The sequence below is a fragment of the Triticum dicoccoides genome, chromosome 3A (assembly GCF_002162155.2).
Source record: "Triticum dicoccoides isolate Atlit2015 ecotype Zavitan chromosome 3A, WEW_v2.0, whole genome shotgun sequence".
NCBI classification, from domain to species: domain Eukaryota; kingdom Viridiplantae; phylum Streptophyta; class Magnoliopsida; order Poales; family Poaceae; genus Triticum; species Triticum dicoccoides.
Window position 1 is genome coordinate 467,248,967 of NC_041384.1, and position 16,704 is coordinate 467,265,670.

General features: G+C 47.0%; 1 long non-coding RNA gene across 1 annotated transcript; it reads left to right on the top strand.

The window, feature by feature from the left end:
- Nucleotides 1-38: 38 nt before the first annotated feature.
- LOC119271636 lies at nucleotides 39-2,041 on the top strand. The gene is made up of 3 exons (XR_005134650.1): nucleotides 39-1,099; nucleotides 1,292-1,376; nucleotides 1,503-2,041. It is a non-coding gene; the product is annotated as an uncharacterized LOC119271636 (long non-coding RNA).
- The last annotated feature ends 14,663 nt before the right edge of the window (nucleotides 2,042-16,704 follow it).

The window sequence follows — 16,704 nt, forward strand, 5'->3', positions numbered from 1 at the left end:
GTACAGCCTGTTAACTGTGGCTCGTTAGCATGAGACACATTACACGAACATGGTAAGCAGTAAAAATGACCGAGGCATGTGCGCCAACAGTTTAAAGGCAGAATAGCATTTTTTTCCTTGTCCTTTTGTTTTCTGGTCAGCAGAACAAGACTTTGGAAAAAGAAATGGTGTGACAACTCCAGCAAATGATACAGAAGCTTTGGCATAGCTTGTCGGTCTGGTGTTTAATTGATCATCACTTCATCAGTGTTCAGTTCATCCAGCAGCATGGTGGTCCACACTTTGCTACGAAAAGAACTATTGAACTAACTTGAATTTTTGTTTAGTTATATGCTCATTTCTTTTGGGGCTGTATGGTTCGGCTAAAAAAATGGTGATAATCCTGTTACTTGTACCTACGTTTTAATTGCACGGATGCTACGCCAGCATCCTACTGTTCAAAATACTATGCCGGGCGCAACGATGCTTACTTACTGAAAGCATGTTGCTTAAAAGATGAACATGTTTTCTTTTTGTCCTTCCAGGTTTTGCGGTGTCATTTCCCCAGGATTTCTTCTTCTTCTTTTGCTCCATCTTGGCGTGACGTATTATTCTTAGAAAGCTGATAGGTAGAAGGCAAGAATAAAGAAGTTAATTGAGGGAGAAGCAACGAAGGGAAGAAGTACATGTCCAGTTCACAAGATTTGCCATGCTTGTCCAATTGTAGCAAAAGGCCGGAATGAGTGCTCGGGTGAAACTTGCTTTGAGACCATGGCATTTCTCCCATAAGCAGCAACAGTGCATCTTCTTTTGCTCAAGTGAGGGCTTTTCTCATTTACCGCCTTCTCTTTATGCTCTTTCATCAGCTGTACTCTGTTGCGGTTGGCAACCCTCGCAAGCTAGCAGCCTAGCAGGTGGGCGATCTGATGTTGATCTTGCAGGACTCAGGCTAGTTTCCTGTTCCCCCTTTTTATCTTTACCACCGATCGTTTTCTCTCTTTGCATCGATCACACTCTACTCTTCAGCTAAGATGCTTTCTCTCCGTGTCGAAAGGAAAAATGATTCTTGTAGGAGGAGTTCTCTCTGAACAAGAAAAGAAGAGAAGATCCTTGAGAAAAGGTATGTACAGTATGTCATTGTTTACATCATTTGGAAAAGGCCAAGAACTGAGCTGCTTATATTATGCAACGCTACATCTTTGCCCGTAAATTTACGCCCAATGCCGGATTACAATTGCTTATTCTAACTGTATTGTTCGAACCGGAGACCCCGCTCAGCCCTTCTTTGCTGAACTGCCCATTGTACCTGTAGATTAACCCGGTGAGGACGAAAACATCTTTGCAGGACAGTGTAGCGCTGGCAGTGGCAGTGCTCGACAGCCGTTGCAAGCCTGCAGGTAAGGTAGCCGTGTGCATCCTGCGCCTGATCTTTGCTGCAGGGTCCCTCCCGGAGCTAGAGTATCTATCTCCTTTGGCTTTGTACACACCCTCTGATCTTTTACCTTCTTTGCATGTCTGTGAAGTCGGTCTCTTCCAGGGCGTACAGTCTAAAGCAGAGGCAGGCGCATGCAGCCGGACGCTGTTTGTAACGTGAGACGCACAGGCTCCCCGGAGTCTTGTCTGATAATGCATCGGATTCCGCGGTTCTCCCGCCAAGAAAACAAACAGTGATAGACTGATGATCGTGTCGTGAAGACACATGCGTTGCTCCGAGGTTGTCTGAAATCACACGTTACATCTTAAGGCGCTCGATGGCATCTGCAGCTGCAGCTGTTGACATGGCTGCATCGTCTGGCTGGGAGCTTGCGTTGATCGCAGCATGGAGTAGCAGCTGCAGCATCCAACCGACACAGACGTATCGAGGAGGCAGCAGCAGTTTGGAGCTCTAAGAGCATCTCTGGATCCCGCAAATCGGTGTCCTGCAAAACCGTTTTAAGGTCTCCCTGAAAACGGTACCGCGAGGGCTCCGACCACTAGTTTATGGGATCTGTTCCGATGGACTCCTTGTGGTACCACAAAACCGTTTTCGGGATTTTAGGCAAATTCATGATTTTGAACATATAATCTTGATACAACAGCAACATAAATCAAACTTATTAATGTTTTAGTATCATACAATGCAATAATCATTTCAGTTACAATAAATGTTCAAATCCGACTAATTAAAACAATAATGAATGGTTCAGGATGAAAATAATTGTTCAATCACACATGAATACAAATAGGATCAAATAAATAAAATGGGAGTCTACCTCCCCATACAGTTGTCACTATGCTCAATGAGATCACTATGCTTAATGAGATCATCACGGAGCTGGGTGTGTGTGGTATTATCCTCAATTTGCTGGTAGGCCTCTAGAAATGCAATGATCTGATCTGGTTCCTGTCAGGCTTGACACGGCTACCAATATTATTATAGAAAAACTCTAAGTTTAATTCCTCTCATCCTCGATAATGATGTGTAGAATTACACATGCAATCATGATAATTGAGACGGATTTCTTATCCTAGTAGCAAGCTCCAACAATGGCAAACAGAGCTTGCAACAAATCAAATGCCCTCTCAATATACTTTGGGCATGCTTCTTGTGCTTGGGATTTTTTTTGTGCTTCTTGCTTTTTGGCTCAGTGATGGTCTTCACAAATGTTGACCATGAAGAATAAATACCATCGGCAAGATAATACCCCATGGTATAGTCATGTCCATTGACTGTGTAGTTGCAAGCCCAAGCTTCTCCACTAGAAAGCCGAGAAAAAAATATGCGATCTCTGCAGTACATTGATATTATTGAGAGAACCCGGCAATTCAAAGAAGCAATGCCAAAACCACAAGTCATGCGAAGCCACGACCTCGAGCACAATCATGGGATTACGTTTATGGTCGGTGTATTGGCCGGCCCAAGCTGTAGGGCAGTTTTCCCACCTCCAATGCATGCAATCCACACTCCCATGCATGTCCGGGCATCCTCTTGCTTCGTTCATCGCCACCAACTTCTTTGTGTCCTCATTGGGAGCTCTAAGATACTCAGGACCAAAAACCTAGATCAAAACTTTGGCAAACACCCGCACACATTTGAGCGCGGTATCTCTCCAATGTGAAGATACTCATCGGTTTAGTCAGTCAGAATGCCATCTATCACTCTCATTGTAGCCGATCTCTTTTGTTATGAACTGAACCCAAGCAAACCGGCGGCATTCCTCCGACGAGTGAAAAAACGAGAGTTTTCCTCGCAAACTTCTACAATGCCAACAAAAAGAGGTCTACGCATTCGATAACGCCTACAGAAGAGGTGAGCCAGATAGGTCGGTACATCGACAAAGTAATCCTTCATGAGCATGGAATGGCCGAGAGCTTGGTTGCGCGAAATGCAAAGACGGCCAACCGTCGATCCTCGTCGCTTTCTCTTCTTGCCGGCCTCAATTTTTTTGATGAGAAGCAGCAAGACGAGGTGATTGACATCATTGTCAAAAAGTATCTCTTCTACGTTGGAATCATCCGACTTTGAAAACGACGACGATGAACTCCAATCATCCATCTACAAATTTTGTTTGGTAGCATAATCATATCACCCGTCACCTACAATTAGAACACTCAGAAACGGTTAGAGAGATTACCTTTGGCCGGTAGCAAATCCGCGTAAACAAGCTCTCTTCACCAAAGCCAGCCGGAAGCAAATCAGTCGCACATACTTTCCCATGGCCCCAAACCCGTCACGTCGGAACGCGCGGTGGCTGCGAGGATGATTCTACCACTCAATCATGGTCGGAGTACCGGATCCGCCCACAACAAGGCCCTGCGCAAAGCTCCAGTGTGGATCCAAGGCGGCAGCGGTCACGCACCCGCGGGAAAAGATTGACAACCCCCAAGCTCCAAAATTGGTGGAAAAGATGCGGCGGAGGGCGGCGGATTTTTTTCAACGACGCAGGGTAGCCAGGGCAGCAAGAAACGACAGCGAGAGGCGGGGGCAACGGAATGAGTTGAAAGTCCCACCCGCCAATCCGCACGAGATATATAGGAAGGAAAACGGAGGGGGGAAATCGGACATATGCGGCCGGAGGGCCGAAATATGCACCCCCCCCCCAAATCTGGGATGGGTCGGAGGGACGATTTTTCTCGCCGGTCCCTAAACGACTATTATTATAGCAGACGGGGGGATTTGCTGGATCTGCTAGAGCATCTCTAGCAGATCCCTTAAAAAAACCAAAACTATAAAATAACCACTGTTTTACTATTTTGAGCGGAAAAACTAACGCAACCAGATCCCTCAAAATCGGCTTACCCGTATTTTTAGGGAAACCTTAAAAGAGTCTCCAAACCTCAAATGTTCAGGATTCGGGGCAATTTTACAGCTCACCTTTAAAAAAGACGGTTGGCGGGAGGGAAATTTCAAGTCCAACCGCCCGAATAGTCTCCGTTCCGACCAAGATCCATCGTGTTGGTCTCGATTCCAACCATTTTTTTGGCGCACAGGCCCAATTAGGAGCGATTCTAGTTGATTTTCGCGGGTTCCTCATTGGGAGGGACGGCGACATGCCATTGCTATCGCGGCTATTCATTAATGGGAGGTATGTCGGCATCGCCGATGTTAGAATAAATCCGAGGCCATCATCGATCATCCGAGGACCAAGCAATGACGCGAGCACGACACCTAGATTTGTTAACGAGGTTCACCAATATGGCTACATCTCCGGGCCTGACTATGGGCACTCCTCCCCATGACACCGCTACAATACCGCACCCGGTCGCCCTAGACGCCGGCACATGCCGCCAGCTTCCCTTGCGCTCTTGTGCTATTATGTTGGCATAGGTTACATTATGTGTCTACCTTCTCGTTATATAAAAGGCCTAGGATACAAGTGTCCTATTAGGACACAACTCCTACCCTGTCTACACACAGTTCAAAACCAAGTCCAATTGTAACCTACCTTATACAATAATATTCGACACAACTCTAACAAACTCCACCTTGACGAATATTCTTCACCACCTTGAATTCATCCATGCGTCGAACCTCCATGTACATTGGAATTGAGATACGCCATGAGCACCGTTGCTACTCACATACTCCATGTGACTCCACCTGCAACGGTAGTCCCTTCTCGTCTTCTTCATAATCAACACTCGAGAAAAATTAAGTTCCTCTTTACTCTACTTTGTGCTCCCAACTTCTGAAGAATCCGTTCAACGCAATCACACACCGACCACTGTTTGCGTGAAAGTGAACAACTCACATATTGAACGCGGCATATTGTTGGGGAGCATAGTAATTCAAAAATTTCCTACGATCACGCAAGATCTATCTAGGAGATGCATAGCAACAAGACGGGAGAGTGTGTCCATGTACCCTCGTAGACCGAAAGAGAAAGCATTTAGTAACACGGTTGATGTAGTCGAACGTCTTCACGATCCAACCAATCCAAATGCCAAACGTATGGCACCCCCATGTTCAGCATACGTTCAGCATGATGACGTCCCTCGAGCTCTTGATCCAGTAGAGGGTCGAGAGAGAGTTTCGTCAGCACGACGGCGTGGCGACGGTGTTGGTGATGTGATCCGCTGATAGTTTTGATAGTAGTGACAGTAGCAACAGTAACAATGACAGTGATAGCAGTAATTTGTAGCAAGTGTAACAGTGATGATAGCAGTAGTAACTTAGCAAGATCAATAAGGATAAATTCGTAGGCATTGGATCGGTAACTTGTTGGATGATATTCATCATGAGACAGTTATAACCTAGTGCGATACGACACTAGCTCCAGTTCATCGATATAATATAGGCACGTATTCCGTAAATAGTCATACGTGCTTTATTAAAAGAACTTGCATGACATATTTTGTCCTACCCTCCCGTGGCAGCGGGGTCCATATTGGAAACTAAGGGATATTAAGGCCTCCTTTTAATTGAGAACTGGAACAAAGCATTAACACATAGTGAATACATGAACTCCTCAAACTACGGTCGTCACCGGGAGTGGGCCCAGTTGTTGTCACTCCGGGATTGCCAGATCATAACCGTAGTAGGTGACTATAACTTGCAAGATCAGATCTAAAACATGGATATAATGATGAATTCATAAACGGTTCAGATCTGAAATCATGGCACCCGGGGCCCAAAGTGACAAGCATTAAGCATGGCAAAGTCATAGCAACATCAATCTAAGAACATAGTGGATACTAGGGATCAGGCCCTAACAAAACTAACTCAATTACATGATGAATCTCATCCAACTCCTCACCGACCAATGAGTCTATGAAGGAATTACTCACTCCTGGTGGGGAACATCATGGAATTGGCGATGGAGATAGGTTGGTGATGACGAAGATCGAAGATCCCCCTCTCTGTAGCCCCAAACGGACTCCAGATCTGCCCTCCTGAGGAAGAACAGGTCCTGGCGGTGGCTCCGTCGCGTGGATCGCGATAATTCTTTCTCCCTGATTTTTTTTTGGAAATATGTGAATTTATAGTATCAGGGGGGTCGTCAGCGGAGCCACCAGGTGGGTACAACCCACCTGGGCGCGCCAGGAGAGGGGGGCGCGCCCTGGTGGGTTGTTCCCACCCAGGTGCCCCTCTCCGGCAGGTCTTGGCTCCAGAAATTCTATTTATTGATATAAAAAATCCTCAAAAAATTTTGTTCCATTTCAAGAACTTTTATTTCTGCACAAAAACAACACCATGGTAGTTCTGCTGAAAATAGCATCAGTCCAGGGTTAGTTTCATTCAAATCATGCAAATTAGAGTCCAAAACAAGAGGAAAAATGTGAGAAAAAGTAGATACGTTCGAGACGTATCATTCGCGCAGGGCTTCGCCTAAGCACTACGACAATATGACTGAGGTGGTAAATTGTGGAGGGGGGCACCGCACACGGCTGAGGAACAATTGATGTGTCTTTGGGGTGCCCCCCTCCCCCGTATATAAAGGAGGAGGGGAGGAGGCGGCCGGCCTAGGGGGCGCGCCAAAGGGGGGAGTCCAGCTAGGACTCCCAATCCTAGTTGGACACCCTTTCCTTTTCCGGAGAGGGGGAAAGAGGGAAGGGAGAGGAAGAGGAGAAGGAAAGGGGGGCACCCCCTCCCTAGTCCAATTCGGACTCCCCATAGGGAGGGGGCGCGACTACCCCTTGTGGGCTGCCTCCCCTCTCCCCTATGGCCCATGTAGGCCCAATATTCCCCCGGGGGGTTCCGGTAACCCCTCGGTACTCTGGAAAAATACCCGAATCAGTCGGAACCATTTCGATGTCCGAATACAACCTTCCAATATATGGATCTTCACCTCTCAACCATTCTGAGACACCTCATCATGTCCTGATCTCATCCAGGACTCCGAACAAACTTCGGTCACCAAAACACATAACTCATAATACAAATCATCATGGAACGTTAAGCGTGCGGACTCTACGGGTTCGAGAACTATGTAGACATGACCGAGACACATCTCCGGTCAATAACCAATAGCGAAACCTTGATTCTTATATTGGATCCTACATATTCTATGAAGATCTTTATCGGTCAAACAGCATAACAACATACGTTATTCCCTTTGTCATCGGTATGTTACCTGCCTGAGATTCGATCTTCGGTATCATCATACCTAGTTCAATCTCGTTACCGGCAAGTCTCCTTACTCGTTCCGTAATGCATCATCCCGCAACTAACTCATTAATTACATTGCTTGCAAGGCTTATAGTGATGTGCATTACCGAGAGGGCCTAGAGATACCTCTCCGATACTCGGAGTGACAAATCCTAATCTCGATCTATGCCAACTCACCTTCGGAGACACCTGTAGAGCATCTTTATAATCACCCAGTTACGTTGTGACATTTGATAGCACACAAGGTGTTCCTTCGGTATTCGGGAGTTGCATAATCTCATAGTCAGAGGAATATGTATAAGGCATGAAGAAAGTAATAGCAGTAAAACTAAACGATCATAATGCTAAGCTAACGGATGGGTCTTGTCCATCACATCATTATCTAATTATGTGATCCCGTTCATCAAATGACGACACATGTCTATGGTCAAGAAACTTAACCATCTTTGATTAATGAGCTAGTCAAGTAGAGGCATACTACGGACAGTCTGTTTGTCTATGTATTCACACATGTAATAAGTTTCCGGTTAATACAATTCTAGCATGAATAATAAAAAATTATCATCATATAAGGAAATATAAATAACAACTTTATTATTGCCTCTAGGTCATATTTCCTTCACATATAAGAGTTACCTGAACTCAACATCGCCGCTCTTTCTTGAGTGCTTGTGTGAAACTTGAAGGAATTTCACCGTCGCCCTGTGTCACCTTGAGTCAATTTCACAGTTGTCTCACCCTTTTCCCGGATAGTCTCTGGCATGTCCCATAGCTATAGCACTCTGCCTACTTCTATACTTGTCATCCGCACTTTGCTATGTGCACTGAACATCACAGAATATATGGACGTGTACTCTCTTAGCTTTTGACAATTTTAGACTTTTCGTCACTTTCTCTGATTCTCCACGGTCAACTCCTTTCCATCAACTAGCACCGATAGACCTAGTCACCAACTTGAATATGATACTTGTCAACACTATTTCAGCACCCCTGCACACTTTGCCTGACCACATGTCTGGTCACCAGTGCCTTGGCCTGTCGCTGTGTCCCATGCTTACCGCACGCCTCGCTGCTATCACCGCATCGAGCCTCTGATGTCCAGGTCGAGTCTCCTGGGTAGCTAGCCCACACTGCCTGAACCCCCACTGCGGAGAACCACAGATCATTACCGACCGATGTCGAGTATCATGTCTCCATCAGACCATTGGGCCCCTGTCCAATCCACGTGTCTCTCGCTATCCCGCTGAAATAGGCTCTGACTCTCCATGCATTTACGTTGTAGCCCCTCCATCAGCTCAGAGTGAAGTCATGCATCAGAATCCAACTCCACCTTCAACATGACTCCATGTAGCTGGCCATGCTACCCCCGCGCCCCGTCGACTTCAAGCACTCATGTGTGCACTGCCTTGAATCAACCCCGCGCCACAGTATTGTCGAAGCCGCACAAGCCCTCAGACCAACACCACGTGTTTCCACGCCCCAGAAGTTCGCCACCATCAGCATCACACTCCTATGTCATAGTCACTGAAATCACCGCCATCTTCTGCTTTGACCAACATCCACGTCAATCCATCAGACTGTCTAGTCCGATCCAGCCAAAATTATCCGACTGCAACCGTGCTCCACCCTGCGCCGTATCCGCCCCACACATCTCCATGCATTGCTTTGACGCCTTGTGTATGCATGATCCTGCCATGATACACTTGAGACTTGTCCGAGCCTTATGTGTCAGTCCTTGTTGTACGCACACCAAGCTGTCAGCAAACTTGACCCAAAGAAACAACTTATTCGTGCAGAACTTGACCTTTGATGGATCCCTCTTGTACACAATTTTTCTTTGCTATGTTGGTAGCTTCCTCACGTACCTAACGAGGCTCCTCTTTTCCTTTAACAAATCTCCCGTAGCATCTAGTACGCAATGCTCCTGAACTTTAGCCCTAATTTGTGTCAGCCCTGCTCGTGCCTCCCAACTTGTCCTCTCCAGCTCTTGCCCAACGCCAACTCCATGGCTGACCACCATGGGCCTTGAAAGTGCGCCTGTCTGGGCCACCTCCTTCTTGGGCTCCCTTGGGCCGCTACCTCTAGCCTGCTGCTATGCATCGGCCGCCCGTTGCTGCACGCTACACCTGCTGAACACAATGACAAGGACGCTCTGTCGGCGGCAACCCGGTTGATCGCTTTGGCTAGGGTTAATTCTGATAAACCCTATAGTCAGTTTTGGTTCTTTAAGAACATGAGATCGTCTTGGGACCTCGCGCAAGAAGCTAAGTTCAAGCCTTTAGAGGATAATCTCTTACTATCCAATTCTACTGTCTAGGGGATTGGGAGAGGGTCATGCAGGAGGGGTCGTGGCACTTCTGCGGAGGTGCAGTCATTCTCAAGGAATATGATGGGGTGACGAATCCATCAACTGTCAGGCTGGACACAATTGAGAACTGGATCTAGATTCATGATGTACCTGACCTCTACGCTCATCTGGTTCCATCCCTTGCTGCTAAAGTGGGAGAGGTTCTATTCACCGAATCCCAATCACATGATTTCACGGGAAACTTATGCCGTGTTTGGGTTAGGATCAACGTCACCAAACCCCTCAAGAACGCAGTCTCCATGATACGGGGTGGCAAGCGGCAGATCTACAAGGTCAAATATGAGAAGCTCCCGGATTGGTGTGCGGTGTGCGGTATGCTGGGCCATCTTTTCAAGGAACACGGAACAGGCATCCATCCTCCCTCGGCCCTGACCTTTAAGGAGCTTAGGGCGTCTTGGTTCATGCAGAGCGTCAAAGGCCCTAGTGGCGGATGCGGACGCAAGGGGGGTCGTAGAGGAGGTCGCACTAGAAGAGGCGAGGACTCAAGCTCCCAGTACAATGGGTCCGAAGAAGTGCATACCAAACCTGACCTGGAGATGTTAGATGCAGAGAGAATCATGAAAAGAGGGTCAGAACCAGCGGCGCCCCATGGCCTAGTTGTGCTGCCAAGCAACTCAGTTCATTCATCGGCTGAGACACAGGGAAAGGTGCTCGCACTACCTCCCCCAGCAGTGCCCCTGAGCCCAAGTGCCATACAGGAAACAAAGAGAGCAAAGGTTGGGAATGAGACAAAGAAGAGTTCAGTGGTGAAGACTGGATTACTAAGCAAGATCGACCCATAGTTGGCGGGCCCGAATGACGGGCACCGCCGAGCCCAATGAGTGTGCTCTGCTGGAACTGTCGCGGCATGGGCAAAGCCGCGATAGTCTGTTGGGAACGTTGCAGAAAATTAAAATTTTTCCTACGGTTTCACCAAGATCCATCTATGAGTTCATCTAAGCAACGAGTCTAGGGAGAGAGTTTGCATCTACATACCACTTGTAGATCGCGTGCGGAAGCTTGCAAGGTGATGATGTAGTCGTACTCGACGTGATCCAAATCACCGATGACCTGCGCCGAACGGACGGCACCTCCGCGTTCAACACACGTACGGAACAGCCACGTCTCCTCCTTCTTGATCCAGCAAGGCAGGGAGGAGAGGTTGAGGGAGATGGCACCAGCAGCAGCACGACGGCGTGGTGTTGATGGAGCTGCAGTACTCCGGCAGAGCTTCGCTAAGCACTATGGAGGTGGATGAGGTGTTGGGGAGGGAGAAGGAGGCAACCAAAGGCCGAGACGTTCAGGTATGAAGTCCCTCCTCTCCCCCACTATATATAGGGGTGCCAAGGGGGGGTGGCCGGCCCTAGGAGATCCAATCTCCTAGGGGGTGCGGCGGCCAAGGGGGGTTTTCCCTCCCCCCAAGGCACCTAGGAGGTGCCTTACCCTCCTAGGACTCTTGCCCCCCTTGAACCCTAGGCGCATGGGCCTATGTGGGGCTGGTGCCCTTGGCCCATTAGGCCAAGGCGCACCCCACACAGCCCATGTGGCCCCCCGGGACAGGTGGACCCACCCGGTGGACCCCCGGAACCCTTCCGGTGGTCCCGGTACAATACCGATAACCCCGAAACTTGTCCCGATGCCCGAAACAGGACTTCCCATATATAAATCTTTACCTCCGGACCATTCCGGAACTCCTCGTGACGTCCGGGATCTCATCCGGGACTCGGAACAACATTCGGGTTACTGCATATACATATCCCTATAACCCTAGCGTAACTGAACCTTAAGTGTGTAGACCCTACGGGTTCGGGAGACATGCAGACATGACCGAGACTATCTCAGTCAATAACCATCAGCGGGATCTGGATACCCATGATGGCTCCCACATGCTCCTCGATGTTGTCATCGGATGAACCACTATGTCGAGGATTCGATCAAACCCTGTATGCAATTCCCTTTGTCAATCGGTACGTTACTTGCCCGAGACTCGATCGTCGGTATCCCAATACCTTGTTCAGTCTCGTTTCCGGCAAGTCACTTTACTCGTACCGTAATGCATGATCCCGTGTCCAACACCTTGGTCACATTGAGCTCAATATGATGATGCATTACCGAGTGGGCCCAGAGATACCTCTCCGTCATACGGAGTGACAAATCCCAGTCTCGATCCGTGTCAACCCAACAGCTACTTTCGGAGATACCTGTAATGTACCTTTATAGTCACCCAGTTACGTTGTGACGTTTGGTACACCCAAGGCATTCTTACGGTATCCGGGAGTTACACGATCTCATGGTCGAAGGAAGAGATACTTAACACTTGCAAAGCTCTAGCAAAACGAACTACACGATCTTTTATGCTATGCTTAGAATTGGGTCTTGTCCATCACATCATTCTCCTAATGATGTGATCCCGTTATCAATGACATCCAATGTCCATAGTCAGGAAACCATGACTATCTGTTGATCACAACGAGCTGGTCAACTAGAGGCTTACCAGGGACATTGTGTGGTCTAAGTATTCACACGTGTATTACGATTTCGGATAATACAGTTATAGCATGAATAAAAGACAATTATCATGAACAATGAAATATAATAATACTTTTATTATTGCCTCTAGGGCATATTTCCAACAGTCTCCCACTTGCACTAGAGTCACCAATCTAGTTACATTGTGATGAATCGAACACCCATAGAGTTCTGGTGTTGATCATGTTTTGCACGCGAGAGAGGTTTAGTCAGCGGATCTGCGACATTCAGATCCGTGTGCACTTTGCAAATCTCTATGTCTCCATCTTGAACATTTTCACGGATGGAGTTGAAACGGCGCTTGATGTGCCTGGTCTTCTTGTGAAACCTGGGCTCCTTTGCGAGGGCAATAGCTCCAGTGTTGTCACAGAAGAGTTTGATCGGCCCCGACGCATTGGGTATGACTCCTAGGTCGGTGATGAACTCCTTCACCCAAATCGCTTCATGTGCTGCCTCCGAGGCTGCCATGTACTTCGCTTCACACGTAGATCCCGCCACAACGCTCTGCTTGCAGCTGCACCAGCTTACTGCTCCACCATTCAACATATACACGTATCCGGTTTGTGACTTAGAGTCATCCGGATCTGAGTCGAAGCTAGCGTCGATGTAACCCTTTACGACGAGCTCTTCGTCTCCTCCATAAACGAGAAACATGTCCTTTGTCCTTTTCAGGTACTTCAGGATATTCTTGACCGCTGTCCAGTGTTCCTTGCCGGGATTACTTTGGTATCTTGCTACCAAACTTATGGCAAGGTTTACATCGGGTCTGGTACACAGCATGGCATACATAATAGATCCTATGGCTGAAGCATAGGGGATGACACTCATCTCTTCTTTATCTTTTGCCGTGGTCGGTGACTGAGCTGAGCTCAGTCTCATACCTTGTAACATAGGCAAGAACCCCTTCTTGGACTGATCCATTCTGAATCTCTTCAAAATCTTATCAAGGTATGTACTTTGTGAAAGACCTATGAGGCGTCTCGATCTATCTCTATAGATCTTGATGCCTAATATATAAGCAGCTTCTCCAAGGTCCTTCATTGAAAAACACTTATTCAAGTAGGCCTTAATGTTGTCCAGAAATTCTATATTATTTCCCATCAGGAGTATGTCATCTACATATAATATGAGAAATGCTACAGAGCTCCCACTCACTTTCTTGTAAACGCAGGCTTCTCCATAAGTCTGCATAAACCCAAACGCTTTGATCATCTCATCAAAGCGAATGTTCCAACTCCGAGATGCTTGCACCAGTCCATAAATGGATCGCTGGAGCTTGCATACTTTGTTAGCGTTCCGAGGATCGACAAAACCTTCCGGCTGCATCATATACAGTTCTTCCTTAAGATGCCCGTTAAGGAATGTTGTTTTGACGTCCATCTGCCATATCTCATAATCATAGTATGCGGCAATTGCTAACATGATTCGGACGGACTTTAGCTTCGCTACGGGAGAGAATGTCTCGTCGTAGTCAATCCCTTGAACCTGTCGATAACCCTTAGCGACAAGTCGAGCTTTATAGATGGTAACATTACCATCCGCGTCCGTCTTCTTCTTAAAGATCCATTTGTTTTCTATCGCTCGCCGATCATCGGGCAAGTCTGTCAAAGTCCATACTTTGTTTTCATACATGGATTCTATCTCGGATTTCATGGCTTCAAGCCATTTGTTGGAATCCGGGCCCGCCATTGCTTCTTCATAGTTCGAAGGTTCATTGTTGACTAACAACATGATTTCCAGGACAGGGTTGCCGTACCACTCTGGTGCGGAACGTGTCCTTGTGGACCTACGAAGTTCAGCAGTAACTTGATCCGAAGTACTTTGATCATTATCATGGTTTTCCTCTTCAGTTGGTGTGGGCATCACAGGAACGGTTTCCTGTGCTGCGTCACTATCCCGCTCAAGAGGTAGTACTTCATCGAGTTCTACTTTCCTCCCACTTCTTTCGAGAGAAACTCTTTTTCCAGAAAGCATCCGTTCTTGGCAACAAAGATCTTGCCTTCGGATCTTAAGTAGAAGGTATACCCTATAGTTTCCTTAGGGTATCCTATGAATACGCATTTTTCCGACTTGGGTTCGAGCTTTTCAGGTTGAAGTTTCTTGACATAAGCTTCGCATCCCCAAACTTTTAGAAACGACAGCTTAGGTTTCTTTCCAAACCATAATTCATACGATGTCGTCTCAACGGATTTAGACGGTGCCCTATTTAAAGTGAATGTAGCTGTCTCTAGAGCGTATCCCCAAAATGATAGCGGTAAATCGGTAAGAGACATCATAGACCGCACCATATCCAATAGAGTGCGATTACGACGTTCGGACACACCGTTTCGCTGAGGTGTTCCAGGCGGCGTGAGCTGTGAAACGATTCCACATTTCTTTAAGTGTGTACCAAATTCGCGACTTAAGTATTCTCCTCCACGATCTGATCGTAAGAATTTTATCTTTCGGTCACGTTGATTCTCCACCTCATTCTGAAATTCTTTGAACTTTTCAAAGGTCTCAGACTTGTGTTTCATTAAGTAGACATACCCATATCTACTCAAGTCATCTGTGAGAGTGAGAACATAACGATATCCTCCGCGAGCCTCAACGCTCATTGGACCGCACACATAGGTATGTATGATTTCCAACAAGTTGGTTGCTCGCTCCATTGTTCCGGAGAACGGAGTCTTGGTCATTTTACCTTAAGAGGCATGGTTCGCACGTGTCAAACGATTCATAATCAAGAGACTCTAAAAGTCCATCGGCATGGAGCTTCTTCATGCGCTTGACACCAATGTGACCAAGGCGGCAGTGCCACAAGTATGTGGGACTATCGTTATCAACTTTAAATCTTTTGGCATCTACACTATGAACATGTGTAATATTACGCTCGAGATTCATTAAGAATAAACCATTGACCATCGGAGCATGACCATAAAACATATCTCTCATGTAAATCGAACAACCATTATTCTCAGACTTAAATGAGTAGCCATCTCGTATTAAACGAGATCCAGATACAATGTTCATGCTCAAACTTGGCACTAAATAACAATTATTAAGGTTCAAAACTAATCCCGTAGGTAAATGTAGAGGCAGCGTGCCGACGGCGATCACATCGACTCTGGAACCATTCCCGACGCGCATCGTCACCTCGTCCTTCGCCAGTCTCCGTTTATTCCGCAGCTCCTGCTGTGAGTTACAAATATGAGCAACGGCACCGGTATCAAATACCCAGGAGTTACTACGAGTACTGGTAAGGTACACATCAATCACATGTATATCAAATATACCTTTGGTGTTGCCGGCCTTCTTATCCGCTAAGTATTTGGGGCAGTTCCGCTTCCAGTGACCCTTCCCCTTGCAATAAAAGCACTCAGTCTCAGGCTTGGGTCCATTCTTTGACTTCTTCCCGGTAACTGGCTTACCAGGCGCGGCAACATCTTTGCCGTCCTTCTTGAAGTTCTTCTTACCCTTGCCCTTCTTGAACTTAGTGGTCTTATTGACCATCAACACTTGATGTTCTTTCTTGATTTCAGCCTGTGCTGACTTCAGCATCGAGAACACTTCAGGAATGGTCTTTTCCATTCCCTGCATGTTTTAGTTCATCACAAAGCTCTTGTAGCTTGGTGGGAGCGACTGGAGGATTCTGTCAATGACCGCCTCATCTGGGAGGTTAATGTTCAGCTGGGTCATACGGTTGTGCAACCCAGACATCTTTAGGATGTGCTCACTGACAGAACTGTTTTCCTCCATCTTACAACTGTAGAACTTGTCAGAGACATCATATCTCTCGACCCGGGCATGAGCTTGAAAAACTAGTTTCAGCTCTTCGAACATCTCATATGCTCCGTGATGCTCAAAACGCTTTTGGAGCCCCGGTTCTAAGCTGTAAAGCATGCCGCACTGAACGAGGGAGTAATCATCAGCGCGAGACTGCCAAGCATTCATAATGTCTTGGTTCTCTGGGACGGGAGCGTCACCTAGCGGTCCTTCTAGGACATATTGTTTCCTGGCAGCTATGAGGATGATCCTCAGGTTCCGGACCCAGTCCGTATAGTTGCTGCCATCATCTTTCAGCTTGGTTTTCTCTAGGAACGCGTTGAAGTTCATGTTGACATTAGCGTTGGCCATTGATCTACAAGACATATTTGCAAAGGTTTTAGACTAAGTTCATGATAATAAAGTTCTAATCAAATTACGAACTCCCACTTAGATTAGACATCCCTTTAGTCATCTAAGTGTTACACGATCCGAGTCGACTAGGCCGTGTCCGATC